Below are 15,718 nucleotides of genomic sequence, written 5' to 3' on the forward strand. Positions count from 1 at the left end.
TAATTTCCTTTGGGTAAATTCCAAGGAGTGGGGTGGCTGGATTGTATGGTAGGGTTATATTCATGTTTCTGAGGAATCTCCAGACTGACTTCCAAAGTGGCTTTACCAGTTTGCATTCCCACCAACAATGGGTTAGTGTCCCTTTTTCCCCACATCCTCTCCAGCATCCACTGTTGGTAGATTTCTGTATGTGAGCCATTCTCACCGGGGTGAGGTGAAACCTCATTGTGGTTTTGATTTGCATTTCCCTGATTGCTAGTGATCTTGAACATTTTTTTCATGTGTCTGTTGGCCATTTGGATTTCCTCTTTTGCAAAATGTCTATTGAGGTCCTTTATAGCCATTACCTATATTCTCACTAATCAAGAGTTTATATTTTACTTGTTAAACTTATGCTGTGAGGCATTAAGCCTTTCTACTATAATACAAATTTAACATGTTATCTCAAAACTAAAAGAGAAAGAAAGAAAAGGGAGTTGGAGGGCAGCTAGGAGGGAGAGAAGGGGGGGAAGAAAGGAAAAGAGAAGAGAGTATAGTTATAACATTAGAATTGCATCTATGAACTATATTGAATCTGTTCAAAACTAAAAGCTTAAAAAATTAACAAGTACACATACTAGATCATTGTTATCTATAGTTACCCTATTGTGCAATAGAGCACAAGACTTCCTCATATTTAACTGTAATTTAGTGCTCATTAATCTTCCCCCTCTACTTTCCCGGGTTTTGGGAAACATCATTGTACTCTCAACTTTTATCAGATCAATATTTTCAGATTCCACAAATAAAACGAGATCATGGGGCACTTACTTTTTTTCCTGGTTAATAATTACATTACATACAATTTATAATAGAAGCATCATTTAATATAATGTTTGTATTGCTGCATATGACAGGGTTTCACTCTTTTTGTGGCCAAATAGTAATCTTGTGTATGTGTGCGTGTGTTTGACACTGTCTTTAACACAGGCTACTTCCATTTCCCGGCTATTGTGAGTAGTGCTGCAATAAACTTGGGAGTGCAGATTTCCCTTTGACAAATTGATTTCACTGCTTTTGGATAAAAATCCAACAGTGGGATTGCTGAACTATATGGTAGTTCTATTTGAAATTGTTGAGGAAATTTCATATTGCTTTTCACAATGATCACAGTAATTTCCATTCCCATCAATAGTGCAGAAGAATTCCCCATTTTCCACATCTCCACCCTCTCTTATCCTTCATTTCTGTATAACAGCCATTGTAACTGGAGTAAAGGACTGTATCACTATGGTTCTGATTTGCTTAGTGATGTCGAGTTTTGTTTTTTCACACACCTGTTGTTCCTTTGTATAACTTTGAGAAAAATATTTATGCTGATTGGTAGCACATTTTAAAATTGGATTATTTGCTCCTGTTTATTGAGTTCCTGATATATTACAGTTATTAAACATTTGTCAGATAAATGATTTTCAACTATTTTCTTTATTTCTGTAGGTGGTCTCTTCAATCTGTTGATTGTTTCCTTTTCTTTGCAGAACCTTTTTAGCTTGATGAAATTTCATGTATTTATTTTGGTTTGTTTCCTGTGCTTTTGTGGCCTTAAGCATAAAAATCCTTGTCCAATGAAAAAAAATATGAACACAAACAAATATTTAAGAATATTTACCCCATAAAACAATGTGGGACTTCTCTGATTTATTCCACTTAGCAGTAATATGCCATCATCACATGTATCATGAAGATTTTCCAATTTCTGTTTGTGTTGGATGATTAGTGATTTTCACCATATATTAGGTATCATTTCAGTTTGAAACTTATTGATAATTATGATAGATTCTGGCAACAGAGTACAATCTGTGTAAGATGTCCTATGTGCAACTTCATTATAGGTAACTTTGTGTCTGTGTTTCTTTTGCATGTATAAATAAAAGTGCTTTCACCTAATTCACATATAACATGCTTGAAGTGAGGAAGCACACCTCCAAACAAACTGTATTGTATGGAAAACTATATTAGAAATTATACAGTATATCAACCTGAGGATAATACTCATCAGATATCATAAATGGGACTAACCTTAGCCTTAGAGAAAAATCAGTGCTTCTCAAAATATAATTCTCTAGGAACACTCATATGCATCCAGGCACATACTCATGTATATAATTTATATTGAAAGAGCACAGGCTGACATCCTCATTGATAAGTATGCATAGCAAAGTAGGTCAATGAAAGCAAATTCAACACAAACCCTCGGAGATGGGATGTGGATATTATAAGAAAATGGAAGTAAATAAAAATTAGAATATTTAAAGTTGATTGTCATCTAAAACAAGGAAACTTCATGAACCTCAGCAAGATTGATCAATAAGAAAAACATGGTTACAGTGCATGTGTACAAAGTTGAAGGGGTTCTGCACGGATGTAAGAAATACTAATAGCAGAATATAATCACTAAATGGTGACACATTGAAGAATACAGAAGAAATTCGAACATTTAGAGGGAAATATTATGAAGCATATTAAGAAATATATTAAAAATCCAAATATATCCATGGTTGTTAAAATAATTTCCAATAGTTTTTTTGTTGTAAACAATTTTCAGATTTGCATATTATCCAAAAATGAGGACATGGAACTTATTGGAAATGAAGATATAAAAGTGGCATTGTTTTAAAATGATAATGGGATTGTGTAATTAAGTCAGTGTATCAGTAATTGATTAAGTGGTGCTTGAATACAAGATTAAACACAGAGAAAAGTTATTTCCACTTAGCAGTTCTGGAAAATGAAGCTTTGAAAGATTGCATGTATGATATCTTAAATGTATGAGATATCCAAAGGTGAAACTACCCTAATATTGGAAGACAACTGCAAGTTCAGACATGGGACATCGTTGGAGCAATATAAAGAAAAGGAGAGGATACTGAAACAGTGGAGAGAAAATTCATTTTCAAGGATAAAAAGACAGGAAAGTGGAAATATGCCAGTAGGGTTCAAGGTGATCTAGACCAACTTCTATCACAGGCAGCATCCCAGTGTGTTCTTGATGGGAAGTTGCTCAAGAGTGGCAACTAATCCAGCTGATATCATGTGTACAGCTCTTCATGTTTCTCTAGAATTTAACCCATAGCCTTGCTAATGGTAGTCTCTCAATCAAGCTTGACTTTAGAATGACTTAATCCAGATCCTACCATAGAGAGTTATGCTTCACGGAGATAGCTGGATGCTTTCTGTACAGCCAAAATTTGCAAACTTCCAGTCCATGATATTAAGAGTGGTATAGCAGGTTAAGCCTCTGCCTGTGATGCAGGCATCCCAAATGGCACCAGTTTCAGTCCCAGCTGCTTCATTTCAAGTCCTGTTCTCTGCTGATGCTTGGGCTTTTGGACCCACACCCACTTGGGAAATCCGGAAGAAACTCCTGGTTACTGGTTTCAGATCAGCCCAGCTCCAGCCATTGCAGTCTTTTGGGGTATGAACCACCAGGTGAAAGATTTTCTCTCCCTTTCTCTCTCTTCCTCTCTCTCTTTTTCCTTTCCTCTCCTCCTCCCCCTGTCACTCTCCCTCTTCTTTCCTCCTTCTACTTCTCCTATTTCTGTAACTCTGCCTTTCATGTAATTAAAAAAAAATAAAATAACTTTCATTAAAAACAAACACAAGGAACCTTGACTGATTGATTAGGTCATGATATTATTGAGTGAATAGCACCCTTAAAACAAGGACTGCTGCTTGCTCTTGTTCAAAGTGAGGACGCAGAAAGAATGTGTCATGTATAAGGGCATAGTAGTCCTCACCACACATGGAATCCTCCGGTACCTTGATCATCACTTCCGAGTCCTAAGAAACCATGGAGAATGAGTTTGTGGTGTTAAAATGACACAGGTTAAGATATGTTTTTAAAGCAACATGAATAGGTTCAGAGAGTAGGACTTAGGGCTCTGTTATTAGAAAAAGAGAATGTACTCATCAGTATGTAAGGTACTTAGGAAGAGTAAGTAATAAATGACTAACATGAGGTAGATGAACATGAATTTTTTTATTTTTAATTTTTTAAAAATTTTATTTATTTGAGAGACAGAGTAACACACAGCAGAGGGAGAGACAGATAGAAATGTTCTCTGTCTGTTGGTTTACTTCCCAAATGGCTGCAATGGCCAAACCTGTACTGATGCAAAGCCAGGGGCTAGGCATTTCTTTCCATCTTGAGAGGAGTTCAGGGGCTCAAGGACTGGGGCCATACTCTGATGCTTTCCCAGGCCATAGCAAAAGCTGAATTGAAAGAGCAGCCAGGACTAGAACCGGCACCCATGAGGGATTAACCTACTGAGCCACTAGCCGGCCCCTGAAGAACAAGACTAATTGCCAAAAATTCCCTACATGTCATTTTTATAAGTTGTCTTCAGTAAGAAATAAGGAGTATTTGCTCAGTCGGGTATTCTAGAAGGACCTTGTGAATCTGAAATAACTGAACTTGGGATGATGTTATTGTACATTTCTTACCAGATGTGAACCAGTGTGTAAAGTGTCTGAATCATCAGTATACAAGCACCGAGTGTGACCACTGCCTGCACAAAGCTGTGGCCTTCTTGGCTTATGAAGACCCATTAGGAATGAGCCAGGTCTGCACAGCTCTATGTTTTTCTGTCCTCACCACTGGGGTTCTTTGTGTCTTTGTGAAGCACTGAGACACTCCCATAGTCAAGACCAACAATCATTGTCTCAGCTACATCCTGCTCATTGCCCTCATCTTCTGCTTCCTCTGTTCTTTACTCTTCATTGGTCATCGCAATACAGCCACCTGTGTCCTCCAGCAGACCACGTTTGGTGTGGTGTTCACCATGGCTGTTTCCACTGTCCTGGCCAAAACTATCACTGTGCTTCTGGCCTTCAAGGTCACTGCCCCAGGGAGAAGGATGAGACACTGGCTAATATCAAGGGCACCTAACTCCATTATTCCAATCTGCTCCCTGATCCTACTGGCTCCATGTGGCTTCTGCCGTGGGACTTCTCCTCCCTTTGTTGACACAGATGCACACTCTGAGCATGGCCACATCATCCTGGTGTGCAACAAGGACTCGGAAACTGCTTTCTATTGTGTCCTTGGCTACCTGGGCTCCATTGCCACGGCCAGCTTCACTGTGGCTTTCCTAGCCAGGAATCTGCCTGACACCTTCAATGAAGCCAAGTTCCTGACATTCAGCATGCTGGTTTTCTGCAGTGTCTGGGTGACCTTCCTGCCTGTCTACCACAGCACCAAGGGGAAGGTCATGGTGGCCGTGCAGGTCTTCTCCATCTTGGCCTCCAGTTCTGGGCTCCTGGGCTGCATCTTTGACCCCAAGTGCTACATTATTCTTTTCAGACCTGAGAAGAATGCTTTGAAAGGATTAAGGGATAGAATAATTTCCAAGGAAACAGGTGTTCTGAACAGTAACTCTTAAGGCTGTCTCAATTTCCCATGGTTAGAAACTAGTATTTACAAAAGTGATTTTGCATTCTGATACTAAAAATTAACTTGCAGAATGTAACCACCTTATAAACAATTTATGCTTCTATTTAAATGTTTTTGTTCTGAAGGACCAATTCACAGAAAAGAAAGAGAGAGTGGGACAAACCTTCCATCTGCTGATAGATGCTGAAGATATCTAAGTGGCCCAGTGTTGGTTCTGAAGAGAAGCTCTTGAGGCTCTCTCAGTTTCAAGGATTGGAAAGTAGTATTTAGAAAACTGATTTTGCACACCAACAATAGATACTGGAGAGGATGTGGGGAAAAAGGGACACTAACCCACTGTTGGTGGGAATGCAAACTGGTTAAGCCACTATGGAAGTCAGTCTGGAGATTCCTCAGAAACCTGAAGATAACCCTACCATTCAACCCAGCCATCCCACTCCTTGGAATTTACCCAAAGGAAATGAAATTGGCAAACAAAAAAGCTGTCTGCACATTAATGTTTATTGCAGCTCAATTCACAATAGCTAAGACTTGGAACCAACACAAATGCCCATCAACAGTAGACTGGATAAAGAAATTATGGGACATGTACTCTATAGAATACTACACAGCAGTCAAAAACAATGAAACCCGGTCCTTTTCAACAAGATGGAGGAATTTGGAAAACATCATGCTGAGTGAATTAAGCCAGTCCCAAAGGGACAAATATCATATGTTCTCCCTGATTGGTGACAACTAACTGAGCACCAAAGGGGAAACTTGTTGAAGTGAAATGGACACTGTGAGAAACAGTGACTTGATCAGCTCTTGTCCTGACGGTTGATGTACAATGTAATACTTTATCCATTTTAGCATTTTTTTTCTAGTAACATTGGTTGAACTCTGTAATTAACACACAATTATTCTTAGGTGTTTAAATTTTAACTGAAAAGTGATCCCTGTTAGGAATTTGGAAAACATTATGTTGAGTGAAATAAGCCAATCCCAAAGGGACAAATACCACTTGTTCTCCTTGATAGGTGACAACTAACTGAGCACCAAAAAGGAAACCTGCTAAAGTGAAATGAACACTATGAGAAATGGTGACTTGATCAGCCCTTGCCCTGACTGTTGATGAGCAGCTTAATATGTTATCCCTCTTAGTATTTTTTTTTGGTTGTTCTACTTAATACTTTTGGTTGAATACTGTAATCAATACACAATTCTTCTTAAGTGCTGAAACAACTGAAAAGTGATTGCTGTTAAATATAAGAGTGGGAACAAGAGAGGGAAGAGATGTGCAATTCGGGACATGCTCAAGCTGACTTACCTCAAACAGTAGAGTTAGAAACATACCAGGGGATTCGAATTCAATCCCATCGAGGTGGCATGTACCAATGCCATCTCACTAGTCCCAGTGATCAATTTCTGTTCACAATTGATCAGAATGATAGGACTAAGAACCAAAGGGATCACATAAACAAGACTAGTGTCTGCAAATACTAGCTGATAGAATAAAAAAGGGAGAGTATGGTCCAACATGGGAAGTGAGATACTCAGCAGACCCATAGAATGGCAAATGTCCTAACAGCACTCTGGCCTCATAATCAGCCCTTAAGGCATGAGGATCCAGCTGAAATGCCCATGAGAGTATTTCAGGCATGGAAAGCCAAGACACTCTGGGGGGAAAAAAAACCTAAATGAAAGATCTCTGTGAGTGAGATCCCAGTGGAAAGAATGGGTCATCAAAGAAGGAGGTACTTTTCTCTGAAGGGAGGAGAGAACTTCCACTTTGACCATGGCCTTGTCCAAAAATGATCAGGGTCAGTGAACCCAGGGGGCTTCCATAGTCTTGGAAGCTCATGACAAGAGCCTAGGGTTATTATTGATGCCATAAACAAGAGTGTCAATTTGTTAAGTCAACAACAGGAGTCACTGTGCACTTACTCCTCATGTAAGATCTTTGTCCTTATTGTGCTGTACATTGAGATTTAATGCTATAACTAGTACTCAAACAGTATTTTTCACTTTATGTTTCTGTGTGGGAGCAAACTATTGAAATCTTTACTTAATGTATGCTAAACTGCTCTTCTGTATATAAAGAGAATTGAAAATGAATCTTGACATGAATGGAAGGGGAGAGGGAGTGGATAAGGGGAGGGTTGCGGGTTGGAGGGACATTATGGGGGAAGTCATTGTAATCAATATTCTGTACTTTGGAAATTTATATTCATTAAATAAAAGTTAAAAAAAAACTGATTTTGCATTCTGATGCTATATAATAAGTTGAACATTTTAATTACCTTATGAACAACTTACATTTCTCTTAGAAACTTTTTAATTCTCATACACTGAATAACAAAACAGAGATAGATTGGGAAAAACCATCTAGTGATATACTCTGAAGATATCCGCAGTGGTGCAGTGCTGGTTCAGGACAAAGAAAGGAGCTCAGTTAGGTTTCCATCGGGTGTCAGGGACTGCAAGAGGCCATTTTCCACTGCTTTTTCTGGTTCATTAACAGGGAGCTGGATTGCAAGTGGACAGCCAGCATATGGCCTGGCACCCACATAGGATGTCGGGGTTACAGGTGTTTGTTATATCCACCACACCCCAACACTGGCTGCAATCATCCTCTCTTCAAAATAATACTGTGTACAAGTTTCCTAGCCTGGGCTTTATGTTCACAAACAAAACCCATCTCAGATAAAGGCTGTCCCTGAAAATTTCATTTCTGCATTTTCTTTGTCAACTCATCAACATTGTAATATTCATATTTTAATAAAATGAGTTACATGTTTGTTTGCTGTTTTCATTCATTCACTAGAATCTATATTAATTTTGGCTTTGTAATATAGTTGGGATATTTTCATGCAATCATTGGACATGTTAAATCATTTCAATATGTATATGCATTATCCAGGAAATCCTTAATTATATATCATTTCATACAGATTTGAAATGATGTGATAATCACACACCAGGTTTTCATTATATGTAGAACTGATTCTGCAAACTTCTTTTCCATCTGCTCATTTCTGTTTATTATCAATTTGGCTTTAGATTTACTTTTGCCAATACCAGACATAAGAAAGTGATTTTTATATCTTCAGCAGAAAATAATTCAACAAAAAGTAACAATTTTAAAGTGAAAATGGCATTTGGACCATTCACTCTCTTGTGCAACTGTTATCTCTGTCATATTTTAAAAATATTTTCTTTGCTACAAATCAGATTCCTTATCCATTAATGGTCACTCTCAGTTCCTTCTCTTGCTGGTCACACAACCACCAGTCTGTTTCTGTTTCCATGGATTTAATGGTCCTGAGTGTTTTGTATAAATTATATATTAGACTCTGTGGATTTAGGTGACCTTTGATTTTGCATGGTGTTTTCAAGGGGCATCCACATTATTGCAAGAATCTACATTTTTCATGACAAACTGATAATTCCTTGTAGTAATTCATTGAGTTTTGTGTCTCCATACACTGACTTGTGTGTTATTTTTCACTTTGGCTGTTTGGAGACACACACTGATGTACAAGAGATTTTTGCCTATTTTCTAATTTTGGAGTGTAGCATTAGGTGTGGGATGTTTTGGTCATCAATGAATTTTATGTTGAATTTGCTAAGGGGGTGACAACTGTATTCCATACGATATGTGTTGTAACTTTATAGCATGGTTTGAAGTTCCAAATTCTCTATGGCATCTCCAACAAGTAAAAACTTTGAAATTTTTTGTAGTCGGGTAGTGTTTGTGAAGTAGAGGCTCCTGGTGTGGAACGGTTTGTCCATACTTATTTCTGATTAGCATCATTTGTTATGTCCTTTGGTCATTTATTTATCTGTGCAGAAATATCCATCATATTATATTCCCATTGTTCATGAATTATATTTTGTTGTTACTTCTACTTTTTAAAAATATATGTTCTTGTTTGTAAGCTACTAAATGTGTTTATATTTCAAATTTTAGTTGATGTATAAAAATTTCATGAGCATCACATATACAGTTTTAGAACACAGAGACGCTTCCCACCTATTCATTCATCCTGTCCACAATCTGAAGCTTACTTTTTTAAAAAGACTTATTTATTTTATTTGAAAGAGTTAAACAGAGAGAGGAGAGGCAGAGAGAGAAGGAGAGAGAAAGAGAGAGAGGTCTTCCATCTGATGATTCACTCCCCAATTGGCTGCAATAGCCAGGGCTGTGCCGATCCAAAGCCAGGAGCTCCTTCCAGGTCTCCCATGACTTGGGGCATCCTCCACTGCCTTTCCAGGCCACAGCAGAGAGCCAGACAGGAATTGGAACAGCCTGGTATCAAACCGGTGCCCATATAAGATGCCGGCACTTCAGACCAGGGTGTAATCCCACTGCTCCACAGCGCCGGCCGCAATCTTATGCTTCTTCCTCCTCCCTCTCCTATTGCCACTCTTAATTTTTGCAAAGAACTGTTTTCTAGCTTACTTTATACTCAAGAGATTAACCTTACTGTATGTAATGTGTTCTACAAATCATATGAAGAAACCAAACTATTCTTCAAAATAAAGACAAAGGCTATAAAAAAAAAAACAACCATGGAATCTCAAATTGTCAATTTTACTCCAACATTACATTTAGGCACTTGTTATGACAGATAAGAGAATACATATGGTTATGTCTGTTTTTGATACTTGCTGATTTCTCTTAAGTGCCATGGTTTCCAGCTGCATCAATTTTGTTTCAATAGACAAGATTTTTTTTCTTTTTTTTTTCCTGCTGATTAATATTCTTAGAGTATATATACCATGGTTTCTATATCCAGTAAGCTATTGATGGATATCTGGGTTGATTCTATTTCTTAGCTATTTTGAATTGAGCTGCAATGAACATGGGGGTATAGATGCCCCTTTTTCATGCTGATTTCACTTTGGGTAGATTCCTAGGAGTCAGTTGGATGGGTCATATGGCAGATCTATTTTCCACTCTCATAGGTTTCTATACTGTCTTTCACAACTACTGCATCACTTTACATCCCCACAACCTGTGGATGAGGGTACATTTTCCTTCAAATCCTCTCCAGCACAGGTTGTTTGCTGATTTCTGTAGGAGAGCCATTCGGACAGGTGAGGTGAAATCAACCTAAATGCCCATCAATGGAAGAATGGATAAAGAAACTATGGATATGAACTCTATAGAATACTACAAAGTGGTAAAAGCAAAAAATGAAATCTGGTTATTTGCAACAAAATGGAGGAATCTGGAAAACATCATGCTGAGTGAAATAAGCCAGTCTCCAAGGAACAAATATCCTGTTCTCCCTGATCTGTGACAACTAACTGAGCACCTAAAAGGAAACCTGTAGAAGTGAAACTGACACTAGGAGAAGCAATGACTTGATTAGTTCTTGTCCCGACCTTTGGGGAACAGTTTACTATTTTATTCTTTTTAGTATTTTCTTTTTCTACTTAATACCATTGGTTGAACTCTTGGATTAACACTGAATTATTCTTAGGTGTTTAAAATTCACTGAAAATTGATATCTATTAAAATAAGATTGGGAGGGGCCAGCCCTGTGGCTCAGCAGGTTAAAGCCATGGCCTGAAGTGTCATTATCCCATATGGGTGCCGGTTCAAATCCCGGCTGCTCTTCTTTGGATTCATCTCTATTCTATGGCCTGGGATAGCAGTAGAATATGGCCCAAGTTGTTGGGCCCCTGCACCCATGTGGGAGACCCGGAAGAAGCTCCTGTGTCTTGGCTTCCGATTGGTGCAGCTCTGGCCATTGCGGCCATCTGGGAAGTGAGCCAGTGGATGGAAAATCTTTCTATCTGTCTCTACCTCCCTCTGTAACTCTGTCTTTCAAATAAATAAAATAAGCCTTTCAGAAAGAATAAGAGTTAGAATAAGAGATGGAGGAGATATACAGTTTGGCACATCCTCCCTCAGACTTATTCCTAAGGGTAAAGCTAAAAATGTGCCTTGGGGGGGAGGAGGCAAGATGGCGGAATAGGAAGGGAGCACACTGATAGTCCGGGGAGAGATAGTTTAATAAAAGTGGAGATACTGCAGGTTCAAGGAAGAGTAGGGGAGGAAACAGCAGAAGAAACCCTTCCGGAACGTGTGATTCACAGCGGACCTGCGTGGAGAGCGTGGGAGCTCACAGTTCGGGACACCAGCGGCAGGCTCAACACACCAGTGCTGGAACGCGAGGTGAGCTGAACCTCAATAGCCCGAGACACCGGCAGGCAAGCGGAGAGAGGAGACTAGAGGGATCAACCCCCGGGGGCGAAAAGTTCACCAGGCTAAATGGAAGAGAGACAAAAGAAAAAAAAATAGGTGACTGGTACGGACATGGGTTTCTCTCTCTCCGCTCACCTCTCAAGGGCGAGCAAGACAAAGAGCAGGTGCCATCTTGGACATACGTCATAAGCAGAGCGACCTCAGGTCTGCATCGGCCCTCAGTCTAGCAGAAAAACCTGATTCTCGGTGGGGCAAAGTAACAGGAGATTAGGACCTAGTAAATTTGTGGTGCTACTGAACTGAGACTGTGAAAAAAGAGACGGTGGGGGAGAGAACTCATGGAATTCACGTGAGCACTCTCCAGAGACGCTACAATTCCGTAACTTTGGCAACCCAGTGGGAGACAGAAGGAGAATTTGAGCCCACTCTGAGGGCAGAACAGATTCCCTGTGTGGTCCTTGGGAAAGAGTTTCCGATCTCTGGCTCCTGTGGGTATATCATTTGCCTGCTAACTACCTCCAACTTCGTTCAGCTGTGCGGAATTACTTCCCTTTTGGATCAAAAAAAGAAAGAGAGGGAGAGAGATTTGCCATGCCTAACCTGGGAGTGTCACCTTTGGCACACCAAACAGAGCTCTCAGGCCACACCCATCTCAAGCCCTAAGGCTCCATCAAAAACAGTCCACTTAATCTAGAGTCATAGTATAACAAGAAAAAGCACAACAGTCAAGAAACCAAAGAATATCTCCAATATGCCAAATAACAAATGCAAAAACAGAGGTAATAAAAACAAGGAAGTCACCATGACGCCCTCAAATGAAAAAGACACCCCAATTCAAGATTATGAAGATGATGACATAGAAGAAATGCAAGAAGCAGATCTCAAAAAATTGATAAGAACATTAAGAAGTTCTCAAAAACAAATTCTTGAACTACAGAAATCCTTAATGGACAAGATAGAAAATCTCTCTCATGAAAATGAAATATTAAGGAGGAATCAAAATGAAACGAAACAACTAGAACAACAGGAAACTGGGATAGTGACGAGAAATCATAATGAAGTGAAGAATTCAATAGATCAAATGAAAAACACAATAGAGAGCCTTACAAACAGAATGGGTGAAGCAGAAGAGAGAATATCGGACTTAGAAGACAGAGAACAGGAAAGGATACAGTCAGACCAAAGAAAAGAAGAGGAAATTAGAAATCTAAAACATATTGTCGGGAATCTTCAGGATACTATTAAAAAACCCAACATTCGGGTTCTAGGAGTTCCTGAAGGCATGGAGAGGGAGAAATGATTAGAAGGCCTGTTTATTGAGATATTAGCAGAAAATTTCCCAGGTTTGGAGAAGGACAGAGACATCCTAGTACAGGAAGCTCACAGAACCCCTAATAAACACGACCAAAAGAGATCCTCACCACGACACGTTGTAATTCAACTCTCCACAGTGAAACATAAAGAAAAGATTCTAAAATGTGCAAGAGAGAAACGTCAGATTACTCTCAGGATCTCCAATCAGACTCACAGCTGACTTCTCATCAGAAACTCTACAAGCTAGGAGGCAATGCCGAGATATAGCCCAGGTGCTAAGAGAGAACAACTGCCAGCCCAGAATATTATATCCTGCTGAGCTCTCATTTGTGAATGAAGGTGAAATAAAGACTTTTCATAGCAAACAGAAATTGAAAGAATTTGTCGCCACTCGTCCAGCCCTGCAACAGATGCTTACAGATGTGTTACACACACAAACACAGAAACACGGTCATCAATATGAAAGAAGATAAAGGAAGGAAACCTCACAGCAAAAGATCACAGGGAATTCAAAGCATATATTAGAACTTATGTTTGGCAAATGACAGGGCAAAGTTACCACTTATCATTAGTCACATTAAACGTTAATGGCCTGAATTGTCCAGTTAAAAGACACCGATTGGCTGATTGGGTTAAGGAACAAAACCCATCTATTTGCTGCTTACAAGAAACACATCTTTCCAACAAAGATGCATACAGACTGAAAGTGAAAGGCTGGAAAAAGATATACCATGCCAACAGAAATGAAAAAAGAGCAGGCGTAGCCATCTTAATATTGGACAACATAAACTTTACCACAAAAAATGTTAAGAGAGACTTCAATACTCCACTCTCAGAAATAGACAGATCAATAGGACAGAAGATCAACAAGGATACAGTAGATTTAAATGACACTATAGCCCAAATGGATCTAACAGATATATACAGAACTTTCAATCCTACAGCTAAAGATTTTACATTCTTCTCAGCAGTACATGGAACCTTCTCTAGGATTGACCACATACTAGGCCATAAAGCAAGTCTCAGAAAATTCAAAAGAATTAGAATCATACCATGCAGCTTCTCAGACCATAAAGGAATGAAGTTGGAAATTAGCAACTCAGGAATCCCTAGAGCATACGCAAACACATGGAGATTGAACAACATGCTCCTGAATGAACAATGGGTCATAGAAGAAATCAAAAGAGAAATCAAAAACTTTCTGGAAGTAAATGAGGATAACAGCACAACATACCAAAACTTATGGGACACAGCAAAAGCAGTGTTAAGAGGAAAGTTTATATCAATAGGTGCCTACATCAAGAAATTGGAAAGACACCGAATAGATCAGCTTTCAATTCACCTCAAGGATCTAGAAAACCTACAGCAAACCAGACCCAAATCTAGTAGGAGAAGAGAAATAATTAAAATCAGAGAAGAAATCAACAGGATTGAATCAAGAAAAACATTACAAAAAATCAGCCAAACGAGGAGCTGATTTTTGAAAAAATAAACAAAATTGACACCCCATTGGCCCAACTAACTAAAAAAAGAAAAGACCCAAATCAATAAAATCAGAGATGAAAAAGGAAACGTAACAACAGACACCACAGAAATAAAAAGAATCATCAGAAATTACTACAAGGACTTGTACGCCAGCAAACAGGGAAACCTATCAGAAATGGATAGATTCCTGGACACATGCAACCTACCTAAATTGAACCAGGAAGACATCAAAAACCTAAACAGACCCATAAAAGACAGAAATTGAAACAGTAATAAAGGCCCTCCCAACAAAGAAAAGCCCAGGACCAGATGGATTCACTGCTGAATTCTACCAGACATTTAAAGAAGAACTAACTCCAATTCTTCTCAAACTATTCAGAACAATCGAAGAAGAGGGAATCCTCCCAAGTTCTTTCTATGAAGCCAGCATCACCTTAATTCCTAAGCCAGAAAAAGATGCAGCACTGAAAGAGAATTACAGACCAATATCCCTTATGAACATAGATGCAAAAATCCTCAATAAAATTCTTGCCAATAGAATGCAACAACACATCAGAAAGATCATCCACCCAGACCAAGTGGGATTTATCCCTGGTATGCAGGGATGGTTCAACATTCGCAAATCAATCAATGTGATACACCACATTAACAGACTGCAGAAGAAAAACCATATGATTGTCTCAATAGATGCAGAGAAAGCATTTGATAAAATACAACACCCATTCATGATGAAAACTCTAAGCAAACTGGGTTTGGAAGGAACATTCCTCAATACAATCAAAGCAATCTATGAAAAACCCACAGCCAACATCCTATTGAATGGGGAAAAGTTGGAAGCATTTCCACTGAGATCTGGTACCAGACAGGGATGCCCACTCTCACCACTGCTATTCAATATAGTTCTGGAAGTTCTAGCCAGAGCTATTAGGCAAGAAAAAGAAATTAAAGGGATACAAATGGGGAAGGGAGAACTCAAACTATCCCTCTTTGCAGATGATATGATTCTTTATTTGGGGGACCCAAAAAACTCTACTAAGAGAGTACTGGAACTCATAGAAGATTTTGGCAAAGTAGCATGGTATTAAATCAATGCACAAAAACCAACTGCCTTTGTATACACAAGCAATGCCATGGCTGAGGAAGAACTTCTAAGATCAATCCCATTCACAATAGCTACCAAAAGAATCCAATACCTTGGAATAAACTTAACCAAGGATGTTAAAGATCTCTACGATGATAATTACAAAACCTTAAAGAAAGAAATAGAAGATGATACCAAAAAATGGAAA

This window comes from Oryctolagus cuniculus (assembly GCF_964237555.1).
Source record: "Oryctolagus cuniculus chromosome 16 unlocalized genomic scaffold, mOryCun1.1 SUPER_16_unloc_1, whole genome shotgun sequence".
Lineage (NCBI taxonomy): Eukaryota > Metazoa > Chordata > Mammalia > Lagomorpha > Leporidae > Oryctolagus > Oryctolagus cuniculus.